The following is a 17,612-nucleotide window of genomic DNA, read 5'->3' as shown; positions in this document are numbered from 1 at the left end:
CACGAAGCAGATCTAATTTTGAAATGCTACTAGATCTAAGACAGAGATACTGTCTCCCTTCTTGACATTCAGGAGTGTTCCCCCCCCCCCCCCCCCCAATGGTCCCCAAACCAAAAACTATGCCCAAGCTATAAACTCACATGAACTAAATAAATGTAATGTTTTGTGATCGGGAGAAATATTCAGTCAATAGAACCGACCCACTGGTTCCTGCAGTTATGAATAAGCCAGTATTTGCATATCAGTGGCACTCATAAGGGCTCTCTCATCTTATAGAACTTCTCCCTAGTGCTGAAGTACTTCTTATCTATTAGAATGTGCCGGAATAACAACACGCATGCAAAATTGTCATGGAGCAATTATGAACTAAAATATCCGTCCCACTTTCTCATTATAAAATTCTGGCCGCTGCATCTCAAAAAAGATGTAGTGGAATTAGAAAAGGTGCAGAGAAGGACGACGAAAATGATAAAGGGGATGGGATGATTTCCCTGTGAGGAAAGGCTAAAGCGGCTAGGGCTCTTCAGCTTGGAGAAAAGGCGGCTGAGGGGAGATATGATAAAGGTCTATTAAATAATGAGTGGAGTGGAAAGGGTAGACGTCAATCGCTTGTTTACTCTTTCCAAAAATGCTAGGACTAGGGGGCATTCATTGAAGCTACAATGTCTTATATGTTTAAGCATAATAAGGATTTTTCTGTTCCAGGAAAAAAAGTTAATAGAGTTACAGTGGGATCTGAACCTGCATCCCTTGGTTTACAGTGTCCTACACTAAGTGGTGGGATAATCCTCTGCCCTGTTGCTGCTTTGCTCAGAATGGCCATAGGACCTGCTTTTCCTTGGAGTGGTGGAGTAGCCTAGTGGTTAGTGCAGTAGACTTTAATCTTGGGGAATTGAGTTCAGTTCCCACTGCAGCTCCTTGTGACTCTGGGCAAGTCACTTAACCCTCCATTGCCCCTGGTACAAAATAAGTACCTGAATATATGTAAACAAACCGCTTTGAATGTAATTGCAAAAACCTCAGAAAGATTTAGATTGTAAGCTCTTTAGAGCAGGGACTGTCTTTCTTCATGTTCAATTGTAAAGCGCTGCTTACGACTGGTAGCGCTATATAAGTGATTTGTAGTGGTATATCAAGTCCCATTTCCCTTTCCCTATTTTAAATTCTACATGGAATGTTGCTACTATTGGAGATTCTACATGGAATGTTGCTATTCCACTAGCAACATTCCATGTAGAAGCCGCAGAGATCAGCAATATGGCCGCACAGGCTTCTGTTTCTGTGAGTCTGATGTCCTGCACATACATGCAGGATGTCAGACTCACAGAAGCCTGCGCAGCCGCATTGGTGATCTGCAAGGGCAGGCTTCTATGTGGAATGTTGCTAGTGGAGGAGTAGCCCAGTGCTCAATGTAGCAGACTCTGATTCCGGGTAACTGGGTTCGATTTCCACTGCAGCTCCTTGTGACTCTGGGCAAGTCATTTAACTGTCCATTGTCCCATGTACAAAATAAGTACCTGAATATATGTAAACCGCTTTGAATGTAGTTGCAAAAACCTCAGAAAGGCGGTATATCAAGTCCCATTTCCCCTTATGACATCTCAATATCAGAAGTGAGCCAAGTATCGGGCAATCAAGCCATTGTGACATCACTGATGAGGTTGGCTCTTATTGGTGGAATGAGTGGAGGAGTAGCCTAGTGGTTAGTGCAGCAGACTTTGATCCTGGGGAACTGAGTTTGATTCCCACTGCAGCTCCTTGTGACTCTGGGCAAGTCACTTAACCCTCCATTGCCCCTGGTACAAAATAAGGACCTGAATATATGTAAACCACTTTGAATGTAGCTGCAGAAACCTCAGAAAGGCAGTATATCAAGTCCCATTTCCCTTTGCCCCCCCCCCCCTTTCCCTTATGACATCACAATATCAGAAGTGAGCCAAGTATCAGGCAATCAAGCCATTGTGTGACATCACTGATGAGGTTGGCTCTTATTGGTGGAATGAGTGGAAGAGTAGCCTAGTGGTTAGTGCAGCGGACTTTGATCCTGGGGAACCAAGTTCGATTCCCACTGCAGCTCCTTGTGACTCTGGGCAAGTCACTTAACCCTCCATTGCCCCAGGTACAAAATAAGTACCTGAATATATGTAAACGGCTTTGAATGTAGCTGCAGAAACCTCAGAAAGGCAGTATATCAAGTCCCATTTCCCTTTCCAGGTTCACTTTCAGGGGGGAGGGAGGGAAGACAGCAACCACTGGGGGATTAAGGAAGGGTGATGATGCCTTAATGCCTCCAGTGGTCAGCTGCTCAATCAGAGCACCTGTTTGTAACTTGGATGTGACTGAAACAGGTCTAGATTAAAAAAGTCCTTCTTTATAGACAGGGCCCTTTCTTCCTGTTTGAAAATCACTGTTGGACATCCGACTTTTGGGCCCTCCCTAGTCCCGCCCAAAACACGCCCCCTTGTTACCTGGATGAACTGCAGTGTGAAACATCCAAATCCTGATGTTCCATCATCGGAATCTGGATGTTTTTATTAGCTGGGTGTCTTTTAAGGCATTTTGAGGCGTCCATCTGCTTTGAAAATGAGCTCCACAGACACTTAGGTGTCTTAATAAAATAGTGTCCACTTGCCTCCTTAAAGCAGGTGCTTTATTACAAAATTACTCTCATGGGGGGTGTATACACAGGAAAGCAGGCGTCTACTTTGCTTTATCGAATACTAGTGGAAGAGGTGATATGCATGCCTATAGTTTAGACGCAAGCATTTCCGCCAGTCATAGAGCTGGTAAAAGATCTAGCCTAAGTAGGGTTGGACAATGGCGATGGGCCTCCCCAAGTATCGGCAACCAGAGGGTGCGCAGAGCAGGTGTGCCTTGATGGCTCTGCCGGTCCCCTGGCCCGGCACAGGAAGTTGACATTTGAGGGGGTAGGGGACTGGCAGAGCCAACAGCGCATGCCTGGTCTGCACAGCACCTTGCTTGGAGGAGGGGGTTCCTAAGAGGTTCGGCGCAGTCCATTACAGAATACACTTAGCGAGTTGTGCGCGTAAATTCTAAATTATTGCCAATTAGTGCTCATTATTGCTTGCTAAGTGCTGTTAAAAACACTGATTAGCTTGTTAAGCCAGTTAAGTTATGCGAGTTGCTATAGAATACGCCTGGATTTCGGCACGAATCTCTAGGCGCGCTATATAGAATCCGGCAGTAAACGCATAGCCAGAATATTGACATTTACAAGCATATGCAAAAATAGAGCATAATGGAATTCTTGTTTTCACGCTCATTCTCAGCACCTAAAAATATGCAAAGTGTCCTAGAATTACCCTCCACACGTCTTTCCCTAAACAGTTAAGCAGTGGGATCGTTGCGTTATTTGGCGCGCATAATCATAAACAGCCTACCTGAACTGCTGCGTTCAATCAACTATCAGAAAAATCACTCGAAACCAATCAAGATGACTCATTTTCCCCTACTCACTTCATAATACGAGCAAGAGCAGCCATAAGCTTCTGGTTGAATCATCTAAACAATGCCGTCTTACGAAGTTGACTAGATACAGTAATGCATTCTGCGAAACCTCAAATGTCAAGTCCAAGACGGGCTGCATCGTTACAAAGCGTGGGCTAAGAACTTAAAGATAAATATTGTTCATTTCTTTTTTCTGTTCGTTTTACAGGCATTGTGGGGAGTAGCACGGCTGATCTCTTTGTTTTACAAAAAATGGCTGACAACCAAATTGCAAATCTAAATAGAGAGGTCAAGCTCATCAGCTTTGATGTTCCTGTGTAATTTATACAGTGCACTATGAAGTAATCTGTTTAAGTTTTCTTCTTTGTGCTCTACAATGTGCTCTAAATTAGAAAACTATTCTTTTTTTTTTTTTTTTGTCGTCTGATATGTTCACACCCTTGCAAAGTTGGCAAATTCAGGACAGAAAAAGGCCACATCCTGTAATTCAAAGATACCAACCTTGGTGAAATCAGGATGCACCACAAGGATGAAGTGGTCAGATAGGTGGACGTAGATAGAAAGGAGAAAGACAAAACTAAACTGAAAGGATTAAGGAAAAGCATTACGAAAGTAGATAGTAGAATTGGAAAAGGTGCAGCAAAGGGCGACCAAAATGATAGCAGGCATGGGACGACTTCCCTATGAAGAAAGACTAAGGAGGCTACGGCTTTTCAGTTTGGAGAAGAGACGGCTGAGGGGAGACATGATAGAGGTATATAAAATAATGAGTGGAGTGGAACAGGTGGATGTGAAGCGTCTGTTCGCGCTTTCCAAAAATACTAGGACTAGGGGGCATGCGATGAAACTACAGTTTAGTAAATTTAAAACAAATCAGAGAAAAGTTTTCTTCACCCAACGCATAATTAAACTCTGGAATTCTTTGCTAGAGAATGTGGTGAAGGCGGTTAGCTTGACAGAGTTTAAAAAGGGGTTAGACGGTTTCCTAAAAGACAAGTCCATAAACCACTACTAAATGGACTTGGGAAAAATCCACGATTCCAGGAATAACATGTATAGAATGTTTGTACATTTGGGAAGCTTGCCAGGTGCCCTTGGCCTGGATTGGCCGCTGTCGTGGATAGGATGCTGGACTCGATGGACCCTTGGTCTTTTCCCAGTGTGGCATTACTTATGTACTTATGTACTAAACAAAAGTAAGGAGAAAAAAGATCTAAACAGTTTTCAAAAAAGGAAGGGAACAAAAATTATCACTCAGAACAAACAAGGCATCTCAGAAAGAAAAGAACAGGGATGAATATCTGGGAAAGCTGACAGAGGCAGAGAAAGCAGCCAGGATGGCAAACATATGTGAGGAATAAAAAGTGTATGTAGTATAAATGCAATAAAGATTGGAAACAATACATTTTAGCTCCTCACTTTATCTTCTTAGACACCTTTTCTTCCACTAATATGTTTGCCATCCTGGCTGCTTTCTCTGCCTCTGTCAGCTTTCCCAGATATTCATCCCTGTTCTTTTCTTTCTGAGATGCCTTGTTTGTTCTGAGTGATAATTTTTGTTCCCTTCCTTTTTTGAAAACTGTTTAGATCTTTTTTTCTCCTTACTTTTGTTTAGTACATAAGTACATAAGTAATGCCACACTGGGAAAAGACCAAGGGTCCATCGAACCCAGCATCCTATCCACGACAGCGGCCAATCCAGGCCAAGGGCACCTGGCAAGCTTCCCAAACGTACAAACATTCTATACATGTTATTCCTGGAATCGTGGATTTTTCCCAAGTCCATTTAGTAGCGGTTTATGGACTTGTCCTTTAGGAAACCGTCTAACCCCTTTTTAAACTCTGTCAAGCTAACCGCCTTCACCATGTTCTCTAGCAAAGAATTCCAGAGTTTAATTATGCGTTGGGCCAAACCCATATTTTCGAAAAAGATGGCCAGCCATCTTTTGTTTCGATAATACGGTTCCGGCCAGCCAAATGCCTTGAATTTGGCCGGGGTTTCAGATGGCCGGCTTCGTTTTTTAGCGATAATGGAAAGTTATGTCGGCCATCTCAAACCCCGACCAAATTCAAGGCATTTGGCCGTGGGAGGAGCCAGCATTTTTAGTGCACTGGGCCCCCTGACATGCCAGGACAGCAACCGGGCTCCCTAGGGGTCACTGCGGTGGACTTCAGAAAAGCTCCCATGTGCTTAGCTCCCTTACTTTGGTAGCTCGGCCCCCCAAACTCACTACCCACAAATGTACTGCACCCACTAAAATTGCTCCAGGGACCTGCATACAGCCTCTAGGACTTATTGCTGCTGTATAACTTTGGCACACCAGTTCACACCTGAAGACTAATCTCTCTGAAAAAGTCCTTTCTTGAAATAACCACGTTTACTCACAGTTAACTGCAGATCAGAGGTTGTGGCCCACTGGCAAAGAGTCCCCTGGTACTAAGATTAGCAGTAGGTCAGAGCTGGCACAATGGTGTACAATGCCCTCTTTCAGCACCATGCAAGGTAAGAACTACGTTCTCTAACGTGGGTAACACAGGAAAGGGAACTAAAACTGGCTTACAAAAATGTCCACTACTGCATGGACTACAACAGGAAACAAAACAGGGCACACTCTGACCCAGTTAGCAGGGGGGAAAAGCACCATGGGAGTAGAGCCCAGTACCCTACACCCACCACAATGCATTGCTACTGTGACTCTGCAGGGCACCTAACAGAAAAGGTGTCACACTCACCCGAGAGCCACATCGCAACCAGGAAAAGGCTGTCGGAGGATACAACACATTCTGCTGTCATGGAGGTGGGTACGGCATTTGAGGCTGGCATACAGGCTGGCAAAAAAGGTTTTTAGTTTTATTTTTTTAGTGTGGGAAGGGGTTGGTGACCACTGGGGGAGTATGGGGAGGTCATCCCCCATTCCCTCCGGTGGTCATCTGGTCAGTTAGGGCACCTTTTTGAGGCTTGGTCGTGAAAATAAAAGGACCAAGTAAACCCAGCAAAGTACTGCTTATCGCCAGGTTTTATTTTTCCATTATTGGCGAAAGCCGGCTATCTGGTAGCCACGCCCACGCCCGCCCATGTCCCGCCTTCGCTTAGGCGGCGACACACCCCTTTGAACTTTCGCCGGCGAGGCAACAGGAAAGCGGCGATGCTGTCAAAAAACGCAGCTTTCGATTATACCGATTTCGTCGCTTTTCCGAGATCGCCGGCCATCTCCAGATTTATGTCGGGAAATGGCTGGCGATCACTTTCGATTATAAGCTGGATAGTAACATAGTAGATGATGACAAATAAAGAAAGACCCATATGGTCCATCCAATTTGCCCAATGAGATAAATTCATAGTATAAGGTATGATACGTCTACTTGATCTTTGATTTGTCTTTGCCATTTTCATGGCACAGACCATAGAAGTCTGCCCGGCACTGGCTTCACTTCTCAATTACTGCAATTTTGCCATCTAATCACCGTTAAGCTTGTTCGGATCCACACCTTGTATACAGGATTCCTTTGTGTTTATCCCATGCATTTTTCAATTCCTTTACCGTTTTCATCTCCACCACCTCCTGCGGGAGGGCATTCCAGGTATCCACCATCTTCTCCTTGAAAAAGTACTTCCTGACATTATTCCTGAGTCCTCCTCCCCCCCCCCCCACCTCAATTTATGTCCTCTACCACCATCTCTGGAAAAGGTTTGTTTGTAAATTAACAACTTTCAAATATTTGAACATCTGTGTCATATCACCCCTGTCTCTCCTTTCCTCCAGAGTATACATGTTCAGGTCCTCAAATCTCTCCTCTGAACCTCTTCAAGTCTTTGTATATCCTTAGCAAGATATGGAGGGGCATAATCGAACGCGAATGCCTATCTCCATGGGCGTCTATGTCCGAAAACGGGTACATGAAAAGGCGGGACAGACCGTATTTTCGAAAAAATGGACGTTTTTCAGCTGGGCGTTTGTTTTTTTTTTAGCGATAATGGAAACTAAAAACGTCCTAATCCGAGCCATTTGGTCATGGGAGGGGCCAGGATTCGTAGTACACTGGCCCCCCTGATATGCCAGGACACCAACTGGGCACCCTAGAGGTCAGTGCAGTGGACTTCAGAAAAAGCTCCCACATGCATAGCTGCCTTACCATGGGTGCTGAGCACCCAACTCCCCTCCCCCAAAACCCACTACCCACAAATGTACAACAGTACCATAGCTCTTAGGGGTGAAGGGGGCACCTACATGTGGGTACAGTGGGTTTTGGAGGCCTCCCATTTACCAGCACAAGTGTTACAGGTGGGGGGGGGGATGGACCTGGGGCCACCTGGCTGAAGTGCACTGCGGTACCCACTAAAAGTGCTCCAGGGACCTGCATACACGCAGGCCTCTAGGACTTGTTATTGCTGTATAACATTGGCACACCAGTTTACACCTGAAGACTAATCTCTCCGAAAACGTCCTTTATTGGAATAAGCACGTTTACTCACAGTTAACTGCAGATCACAGGTTGTGCCCCACTGGCAACGAGTCTCCCGGTACTGAGATTAGCAGTAGGTCAGAGCTGGCAGAATGCTGTACAATGCCCTCTTTCAGCCACATTCAAGGTAAGAACTAAGTTCTCTAACGTGGCTAACACATGAAAGGGATCTAAAACTGGCTTACAAAAATGGTCACTACCTCATGGACTACCGGAAACAAAATTGGACACACTCTGACCCAGTAGGCAGGGGGAAAAGCACCATGGGAGAAGAGCCTACCAACTACCAACATCGTGAGACTGTAACACAATCTAATGAAATCATGGAGCCCAATACCCTATACCCACCACAATGCAATGCTGATGTGACCCTGTAGTGCACCCGAGAGCCACATCTGACCCAGGGAAAGGCTGTGACAGGATAGAACACATTCTGCTGTCATAGAGGTGGGTACGGCATTTGAGGCTGGCATAGAGGCTGGAAAAAAAGTTTTTAAAGTGGGGGTTTTTTTGGTGGGAGGGGGTTAGTGACCACTGGCGGAGTCCGGGGAGGTCATCCCCAATTCCCTCCAGTGGTCATCTGGGCAGTTGGGGCACTTTTTTGGGACTTGTTCGTGAAAAAAAAGGGTAAAAAAAAAAGTGACCCAAAATCACGGTAAAAATGCCTTTTTTTTCGATTATCAGCTAAAGACGCCCATCTCTCCTCGGCTGATAACCACGCCCCAGTCCCACCTCCACCACGCCTCTGACACGCCCCCGTCAACTTTATTCATTTCCACGATGGAGTGCAGTTGGAAACGCCCAAAATCAACTTTCGATTATACCGATTTGGGTGCCTTTGCGAGAAAAACGCCCATCTCCCGATTTGGGTCGAAATATAGGCGTTTTTCTCTTTCGATTATAAGCTGGATGGTCTCCAAAACTGAACACAATACTCCAAGTGGGTCCTCATCAATGACTTGTATGGGGCATCAACACCTCCTTTCTTAGGGAACAATGGAAGTAAGGAAGGGGGAGGCGTAACCAAAGGGGGGGGGGGCAGAAAAAGCAAGCGGGCAGGGCCAAGAGTGCGTGTATGTATGGGGGGGGAGGGAGTTCGGAATCTCAGGCAATCAGAAAATTGCAATATTTGGAGGTCTGGATTCTCAGGTGGTCTGGATTTCCGGCATCTGGATTTTTGGACTTTCACTGTATCAGGACCTATTGCCTGCCCTGCCCACTTAAACACAATAGGATGTACAGAGATCAACACCAGTCACCAACTAATCACAAAAAAGGATCTCTATATAATGCAAGCAAACCTCAATAACATTTATAACAAAATAGAAGAAATGGATTTCAGAAATCCACATAAGCGCTCAGTACAAATATATGTGTTAAAGGGTCTGCTTGTCTTTCATTGACCCTAAAACACCTCCAATAACTTAAACTCAATCAGAAAATATGATTCAAAATTATTACTTAGAAAAAAATGATCAAATAATTAAAGCTATTTATGAAACTCTGCAAAACATTCACAACTAGCAGACAAAATGTTGACACAACTAAAGCCAGCACTTAGCTTCTCCACACCTGACGGGACCCGTTTCGACGGCAAACCCAGCTTCTTCAGGGGTCATTAATACGGGCTAAATCCTGGCTTCCCACAATTTTGGGGTCCTTTTACTAAGGTGTGCTGAAAAATGGCTTGCGGTACTGTAGGGGTGGGTTTTCTGCATGCGCAAATCCATTTTTCAGCGCGCCTGTAAAAAAAGGCCATTTTTAAAATTTTTTGCCAAAAATGGACATGTGGCAATATCAAAATTGCCGCGTGTTCATTTTGGGTCTGCGACCTTACCGCCCAGCCATTGACCTGGCGGTAAGGTCTCACACCACAACCTGCCGATAATTTATTTTATTTTATTTATTTGTGGCATTTATACCCCACTCTTTCCCACTTGATAGCAGGTTCAGTGCGGCTTACAGAGTGTGGTACAAAGTATCACAGAGATAATACAAAGTATAATACAAAGTATGGTACAATGTAGCACAGAGATAACACAGTTAAGTAGAGTGGGACATTAGTAAGAGATGTGGGGAAAGGGTTGGAGTGTGGGTAGAGTTGGTGGGGTGGGTTAGGTTCGAGACTTAAGTTGGGTCGTTTGGGTAGGCTTGTTTGAAGAGGTAAGTCTTCAGCAGCTTTCGGAAGGTTGGTGTTCATTGGTTTTTCGGATATGTCTAGGTAAGGTGTTCCAGAGTTGGCTGCCTATAACAGAGAAGTTGGATGCATAGTAGGTTTTGTATTTGAGGCCTTTGCAGATGGGAAGATGTAGATTGAGATATGTTAGAGAGGATTTGGACCAGTTCCTGGCTAGAAGATCAATCAAGTTGGACATGTAGCTTGGAGATTCTCCATTGAGGATCTTGTGGATCATTGTGTGGACTTTGAAGTTAATTCATTCGTTGATAGGGAGCCAGTGAAGTTTTTCACGAAGTGGTGTTGCGCTTTCGAATTCTGATTTGCCAAAAATGAGTCTGGCTGCTGTGTTTTGGGCTGTTTTGAGTTTTTTCATGATTTGGACTTTGCATCCGATGAAGATGCTGTTGCAGTAGTCGGCGTGGGTAAGTACTGTGGATTGTACTAGATTGCGGAAAGCTAGATTGCGGAAAGTTTTCTGTGGGAGGAATGGTTTTATTCATTTCAGTACCCACATCATGTTGAACATCTTCTTCGTCGTGGCTTTTGCATGAGTTTCTAAAATTAGGTGTTTGTCTAATGTTACTCCTAGTATTTTTAGATTGTCAGATATTGGGATTGTAACGTCGGGGATGTTCAGGATGTTTAGGAGCAGAGTGGAGTGTTGTGATGAAAGGATTGGGCATTGAGTTTTTTCTTTGTTGATTTTCATCTTGAAAGCGTTGGCCCAGGATGATAGGATGTTCATGGCACTGATTATTTTCTCTGAGATTTCTGTAAGGTTGGATTGGAAGGGGATGAATATTGTGATGTCATCAGCGTAGATGAAGGGATTTAGGCCAGATTTGGATAGGGATTTGGCCAGAGGGATCATCATAAGGTTGAAGAGGATCGGGGATAGGGGTGATCCTTGGGGGACTCCACATTTTGATGTACACGCACCAAAAATGATATTTCCGCAAGAGCCATGCGGTAGCCGTGCAGTAACTCCATTTTGGTGCACGTTGGGCACATGTAGACACTTACGCATCTTAGTAAAAGGGCATCTTAGTAACAACTGGATACAGCTTGCACTTGCAGCAGCTTGGAGAGAAACAGTGCCATGTTGAGTTTGAATTACTGAAGGGTTTTTTTAGGATCAATGAAAGACAACTTGACCCTTTAGCATATATATTTGCACTGACTGCTTGTGTGAGTTTCTGAGATCCTTTTCCTCCAGCCCTAACTACACAAAGACTCTGTCAGTGACTTTCGTGTCCTGCTATCCATGAAGAACACCTGCAATAGGTAGGTAACTTGGTTTATCTACAGTATCTATAGATATAGAGCTATAGATTGATATACATAGATCAGTACAAAGAGAGTGAAAAAGATGTAGGTTATATCTATCTTCATCTATATATATGTATATATGCAAAATTGTACACATACATAGGCAAATACTCAAGAAGTGAGAACAAAACCATTGTTCTGTAGATGAACTCATCAACCATCTATTTGATCATAACGGGATTAAGAAAACTAATATCAGAAACTTGGCTGGAGTTCCAAATAGCAAAGCTATGTTATTACACTTTTTCTCTTATGTCCTGACTCAAATTCTGTCTTCTGGTTTAATCCTTTTGTTATCATTACATCTGACAGAGTATGCCAGAAAGCCATTCATTTCTTCACTGATACCGTGCCAAACCTTCAGGTTGCATGGTGACTACTTTCTATGGAATGCACTCTTTTTTATTTTATTTTTTATTTATTTTATTTTATTTTTGGATTTGATTCACATTGCTTACAGGGCTGGACGAACTCTTCACTTGAACCAGACTGAGACCGACTTCCTTAGCTCCAAGCTGGCATGTACATAAGTATTGCCATATAGGGAAAGACCAAAGGTCCATCAAGCCCAGCATCCTGTTTCCAACAGTGGCCAATCCAGGTCACAAATACCTGGCAAGATCCCAAAAAAGTACAAAACATTTTATACTGCTTATCCCAGAAATAGTGGATTTTCAGCATGTCCATTTAATAATGGTCTATGGACTTTTCCTTTAGGAAGCCATCCAAACTTTTTTTGAACTCTACTAAGCTAACTGCCTTTACCACATTCTCTGGCAACAAATTCCAGAGTTTAATTACACATTGAGTGAAGAAACATTTTCTCCGATTCGTTTTAAATTTACTACATTGTAGCTTCATCGCATGCCCCCTAGTCCTAGTATTTTTGGAAAGCCAGACGCTTCACATCTACCCGTTCAACTCCACTCATTATTTTATAGACCTCTATCATATCTCCCCTCAGCCGTCTTTTCTCCAAGCTGAAGAGCCCTAGCCGCTTTAGCCTTTCCTCATAGGGAAGTCGTCCCATCCCCTTTATCATTTTCGTCGCCCTTCTCTGCACCTTTTCTAATTCCACTATATCTTTTTTGAGATGCAGCAACCAGAATTGAACACAATATTTGAGGTGCGGTCGCACCATGGAGCGATACAAAGGCATTATAACATCCTCATTTTTGTTTTCCATTCCTTTACTAATAATACCTAAAATTCTATTTGCTTTCTTAGCTGCAGCAGCACACTGAGCAGAAGGTTTCAACGTATCATCGACGACGATACCTAGATCCCTTCTTGGTCCGTGACTCCTCCTCCTACTACTACTACTATAAATCACTTCTATAGCGCTACCAGTTGTACGCAGTGCTTTACAATTGAACATGAAGAAAGACAGTCCCTGCTCAAAAGAGATTACAATCTAAATCAGGACAAACAGACAGGATCAATAAGGATAAGGGAAGGACAGACAGAAGGACAAAAGGATAAGATAAAAGTGACGTCAGGAGTTGAAAGCAGCATCAAACAGGTAGGCCTTTAGCCCAGATTTGAAGGCAGCCAGGGATGGAGCTAGACGTAATGGCTCAGGAAGCCTATTCCAGGCATAAGGTGCGGCGAGATAGAAAGAGCGGACTCCTAACGTGGAGCCTTGCATGACATAGCTATAATTTGGGTTCCTCTTTCCCACATGCATCACTTTGCACTTCCTCACATTAAACGTCATCTGCCATTTAGATGCCCACTCTCCCAGTCTCGTAAGGTCCTCTTGTAATTTTTCACAATCCTCCCACGATTTAACAACTTTGAATAACTTTGTGTCATCAGCAAATTTAATTACCTCACTAATTACTCCCATCTCTAAGCCATTTATTAATATGTTAAAAAGCAACAGTCCCATCACAGATCCTTGGGGAACCCCACTAACTACCCTTCTCCATTGAGAATACTGACCATTTAACCCTACTCTCTGTTTTCTATCTTTTAACCAGTTTTTAATCCACAATAGAACACTACCTCCTATCCCATGACTGTCCAATTTCCTCTGGAGTCTTTCATGAGGTACTTTGTCAAATGCCTTCTGAAAATCCAGATACACAATATCAACCAGCTCACCTTTATCCACATGTTTGTTCACCCCTTCAAAGAAATGTAGTAGATTGGTGAGGCAAGATTTTCCTTCACTAAATCCATGTTGACTTTGTCTCATTAATCCATTAATTAATTATTATTAATTAATCATTAATCCATGCTTCTGAATATGCTCTGTAATTTTGTTCTTAATAATAGTCTCTACCATTTTGCCTGGCACCAACGTCAGACTCACTGGCCTACAATTTCCTGGATCTCCTCTGGAACCTTTTTAAAAAATCAGCGTTACATTGGACACCCTCCAATCTTCTGGTACCATGTTCGATTTTAAGGATAAATTACATATTACTAATAATAGCTCCGCAAGCTCATTTTTCAGTTCTATCAGTACTCTGCGATGAATACCATCCAGTCCAGGAGATTTGCTACTCTTCAGTTTGTAGAACTGCCCCATTACATCTTCCAGGTTTACAGAGAATTCATTAAGTTTCTCTGAGTCGTCAGCTTCGAATACCATTTCTGGCAACGGTATCCCACCCAAATCTTCCTTGGTGAAGACCGAAGCAAAGAATTCATTTAATCTCTCCACTACGGCTTTGTCCAGCAACACCCTCAGTGCTGGTAATCAAGGAGAAAGGGAAGCATTCACAGATACAAGTCAAGCCGTAGTGCACCACACACAAAGAAAGTGAGGGACTGTAATTTAAGATACTGTAGGCAGAGACCCTCAGCAAACAGGGAAGGGAAAAGTCCGCAAAATGGAGTGCGGAGCCTAACACACACACCAGCACAGAAAGGGAAAGTGCTCTGTAATACAGGAGGTAGTATAGCAAAGAAAGGACTGAAACAGTCACAAAGGGAAGAATGCAGTAAACAGATAACTGCCAGAAGCAGAGAAGCTCAGCAGACAAAGGGTTAAACCAAGTTCAGCACACAGACAGCAACCAGAGGCAGGGAACACTGCAGACAATGGGTTAATCGGGAGTACAATGAAAAACAAACAACCCCCACAGAGAGAAACAAAGGGCAGGACCTGCCAAGCAGAAAACAAACACAGCACTAAGGGAACTCTGAAGGAAGGGAAGCAAAACAAACGAACTGGAACAAAAGGAGGAGGAACTCACCACACAGCACCAGAGCAAACAGAGAAACCCAGGTGTAGTGAGAGAGGTAATTAGACACACGCAGGCAGCAGCCGGCAGACAGAGACAGAGCAATAGAAAACTGCAAGCCAGGAAAGGAGTAACAACTCCACACAAGTACAGAGCTAATAGCTCAGACAGAGCAAAGGTAAGGCTTCAGAAGAATTGGAGAAAATGCCAAAGCAGGGGTAGACGGGAGGGGTGAGCTTAAGTAGATCAGACTGACATCAGGTCAACTCCTGATGGACCAATCAGGAGTGGTTCCAAGCATTCCCCTATCTGACTAGCAGAATTCTAACAGAATCATAACAACAGTGTCCCATTGGTTTTCCTCCTTCCACCAGGTCTCAGAGATGCCTATTATATCTAATTTTTCATTTAGTGCAATATATTCTAACTCTCCCATCTTATTTCTTAGGCTTCTGGCATTCGCATGTAGACATTTAAAACTATGTTTGTTGTTCCTATTTACATCATGCTCAGTACTTGACAGTATTAATTTGCAATCTTTTGTCTGACTTTTATTCTTATTTAAGGACACTGTGATCTACTACAGTCTCTTTTGCAACCTCACTGTCAGGATACCCTATCTTCCCTGTTTTAGTGATATCTTTGAAAGATACCTTATCCCGAACCATGTGCTTTTGAGCGACTGTCGGCCTTTCCCCTGTTTCTAGTTTAAAAGCTGGTCTATCTCCTTTTAAAATGCCGATGCCAGCAGCCCGGTCCCACCCTGGTTAAGGTGGAGCCCATCCTTTCGGAATAGGCTCCCCCTTCCCCAGAATGTTGCCCAGTTCCTAACAAATCTAAAACCCTCCTCCCTGCACCATCGTCTCATCCACGCATTGAGACTCCGGAGCTCTGCCTGTCTCTTGGGCCCCGCGCGTGGAACAGGTAGCATTTCAGAAAATGCTACCCTAGAGGATCTGGATTTGATCTTTCTGCTTAAGAGCCTAAATTTGGCTTCCAGAACCTCTCTCCCACATTTTCCTATGTCATTGGCACCCACATGTACCAAGACAGCCGGCTCCTCCCCAGCACTATCTAAAATCCTATCTAGATGACACATGAGGTCTGCCACCTTCGCACCAGGCAGGCAAGTAACCAGGCGATCCTCACGTCCACCAGACACCCAGCTATCTATATGCCTAATTGAAGGGGATGGGCATAAAAGGCCACGAAGCCATAATTAACCCCAAGGAAGGTAAGACATCTAATAGAAGGGAATAAAAAGAGTAAAATCTGGAGAGCCTTGTATACCAATGCCGGTAGTATGGGAAACAAACTTCTAGAACTTGAGGCTACAATGATGGAATTGGACTTGGATTTAGTGGCGGTCATGGAGACGTGGTTCACGGAGAACCATGACTGGGATGTTGCTATACCTGGCTATAATCTATTCAGGAAGGACAGAGTAGGAAAAAAGGGCGGAGGTGTGGCATTATACGCTAAGAATGATATCCAAGTGACGGAACTGCAGGACATGTGGGGTAGGGAAGAAGCGCTGTGGGTTAAACTGGAAAGAGGGAAAGAAAATGTATCTATATTGGAGTGATATACAGACCACCCTCACAGTCGGAGGAAATGGACAGGGACTTCATTGAAGACATCCGCAAGATAGCTAGGAAAGGGGAAGTACTACTGATAGGTGACTTCAATATGCCGGATGTTGATTGGGGTGTCCCGGCTGCGGGGTCATCTAGAAGCAAAAAGATCTTAGATTCCCTACAGGAAGAATTGTTCTGGCAGTGGGTATCGGAACCGACGCGGGATGTTCTGGACCTGGTGCTTACGAATGGAGAGTACGTTTCTGACGTCAAGGTGGCAGACCATTTGGCATCCAGTGATCATCATATGCTATGGTTCAATATTAAAACAGAAGAGAGGGCTCACTCGAGATTGAAGGTCCTGGACTTCAAAGGAACTAACTTTGCCGAGATGGAATTTCTCAAGGAACAGTTAGCGGGATGGGAACAGCTGAAGGATGTAGAACAGCAATGGACAAGACTGAAAGGAGCTATATTAAAGGCGACTAACCTTTATGTTAGAAAAGTACTTAAAAGAGGAAAAGAAGGCCTCTCTGGTACTCGAATGTAGTAGCTGAAAAGATAAGTGAAAGGAGGCTACGACTCAGAAAGATGAGGACAGGAGAGAATACCTAAATAAGTGAAGAGAAGCTGGAAAAGCTATCAGGAAAGCGAAGCAGCAAATGGAGGAAAAGATAGCTAATACGGTAAAATTGGGGGACAAGACCTTTTTCAGATATGTAAGTGACAAGAGGAAGTGCTATAATAGCATTGTGAGGCTCAAAGCTGAGGGAGAGAAATATGTGGAAGATGATAAGGAAAAAGCTGAACTGATTAAGGAACTCAGAGAAGTTCTGATGGCTCCGCTGACGGACCTCTTCAATGCTTCCTTAGAAACTGGAGTGGTCCCAGTGGACTGGAGAAGGGCGGATGTGGTTCCTTTGCACAAGAGCGGAAGTAAGGAAGAGGTTGGGAATTACAGACCTGTCAGTCTGACCTCGGTGGTGAGTAAGCTAATGGAAACGCTTCTAAAGAGAAGGATTGTGACATTACTTGAACAACATGGAATGCAAGACCCGAGGCAGCATGGCTTCACTAGTGGCAGGTCGTGTCAGACGAATCTGACTGTCTTCTTCGACTGGGTGACCAAACAGTTGGATGTGGGAGGGGCACTTGATGTGGTATACTTGGATTTCAGCAAGGCCTTTGACACGGTTCTGCACAGGCCAGGGGTGTAGCCAGACAACAGATTTTGGGTGGGCCTAGGCAAGAATTGGGTGGGCACCAAGTGTTCTCCCCCCCTCCAAAAAAAAAAAAATCTCAGCTGGTGGGAAAACGCTTCTATCCATCTTGGCAGCAGAAATGCACTAAAAACTGAGCATGCGCAGGTGCCGGTAGCGTTTTTGTTACCATCAGGGGGAA

The sequence above is a fragment of the Microcaecilia unicolor genome, chromosome 2 (genome assembly GCF_901765095.1).
Source record: "Microcaecilia unicolor chromosome 2, aMicUni1.1, whole genome shotgun sequence".
Taxonomy (NCBI): domain Eukaryota; kingdom Metazoa; phylum Chordata; class Amphibia; order Gymnophiona; family Siphonopidae; genus Microcaecilia; species Microcaecilia unicolor.
Note: the sequence above shows the minus strand (reverse complement) of the source record.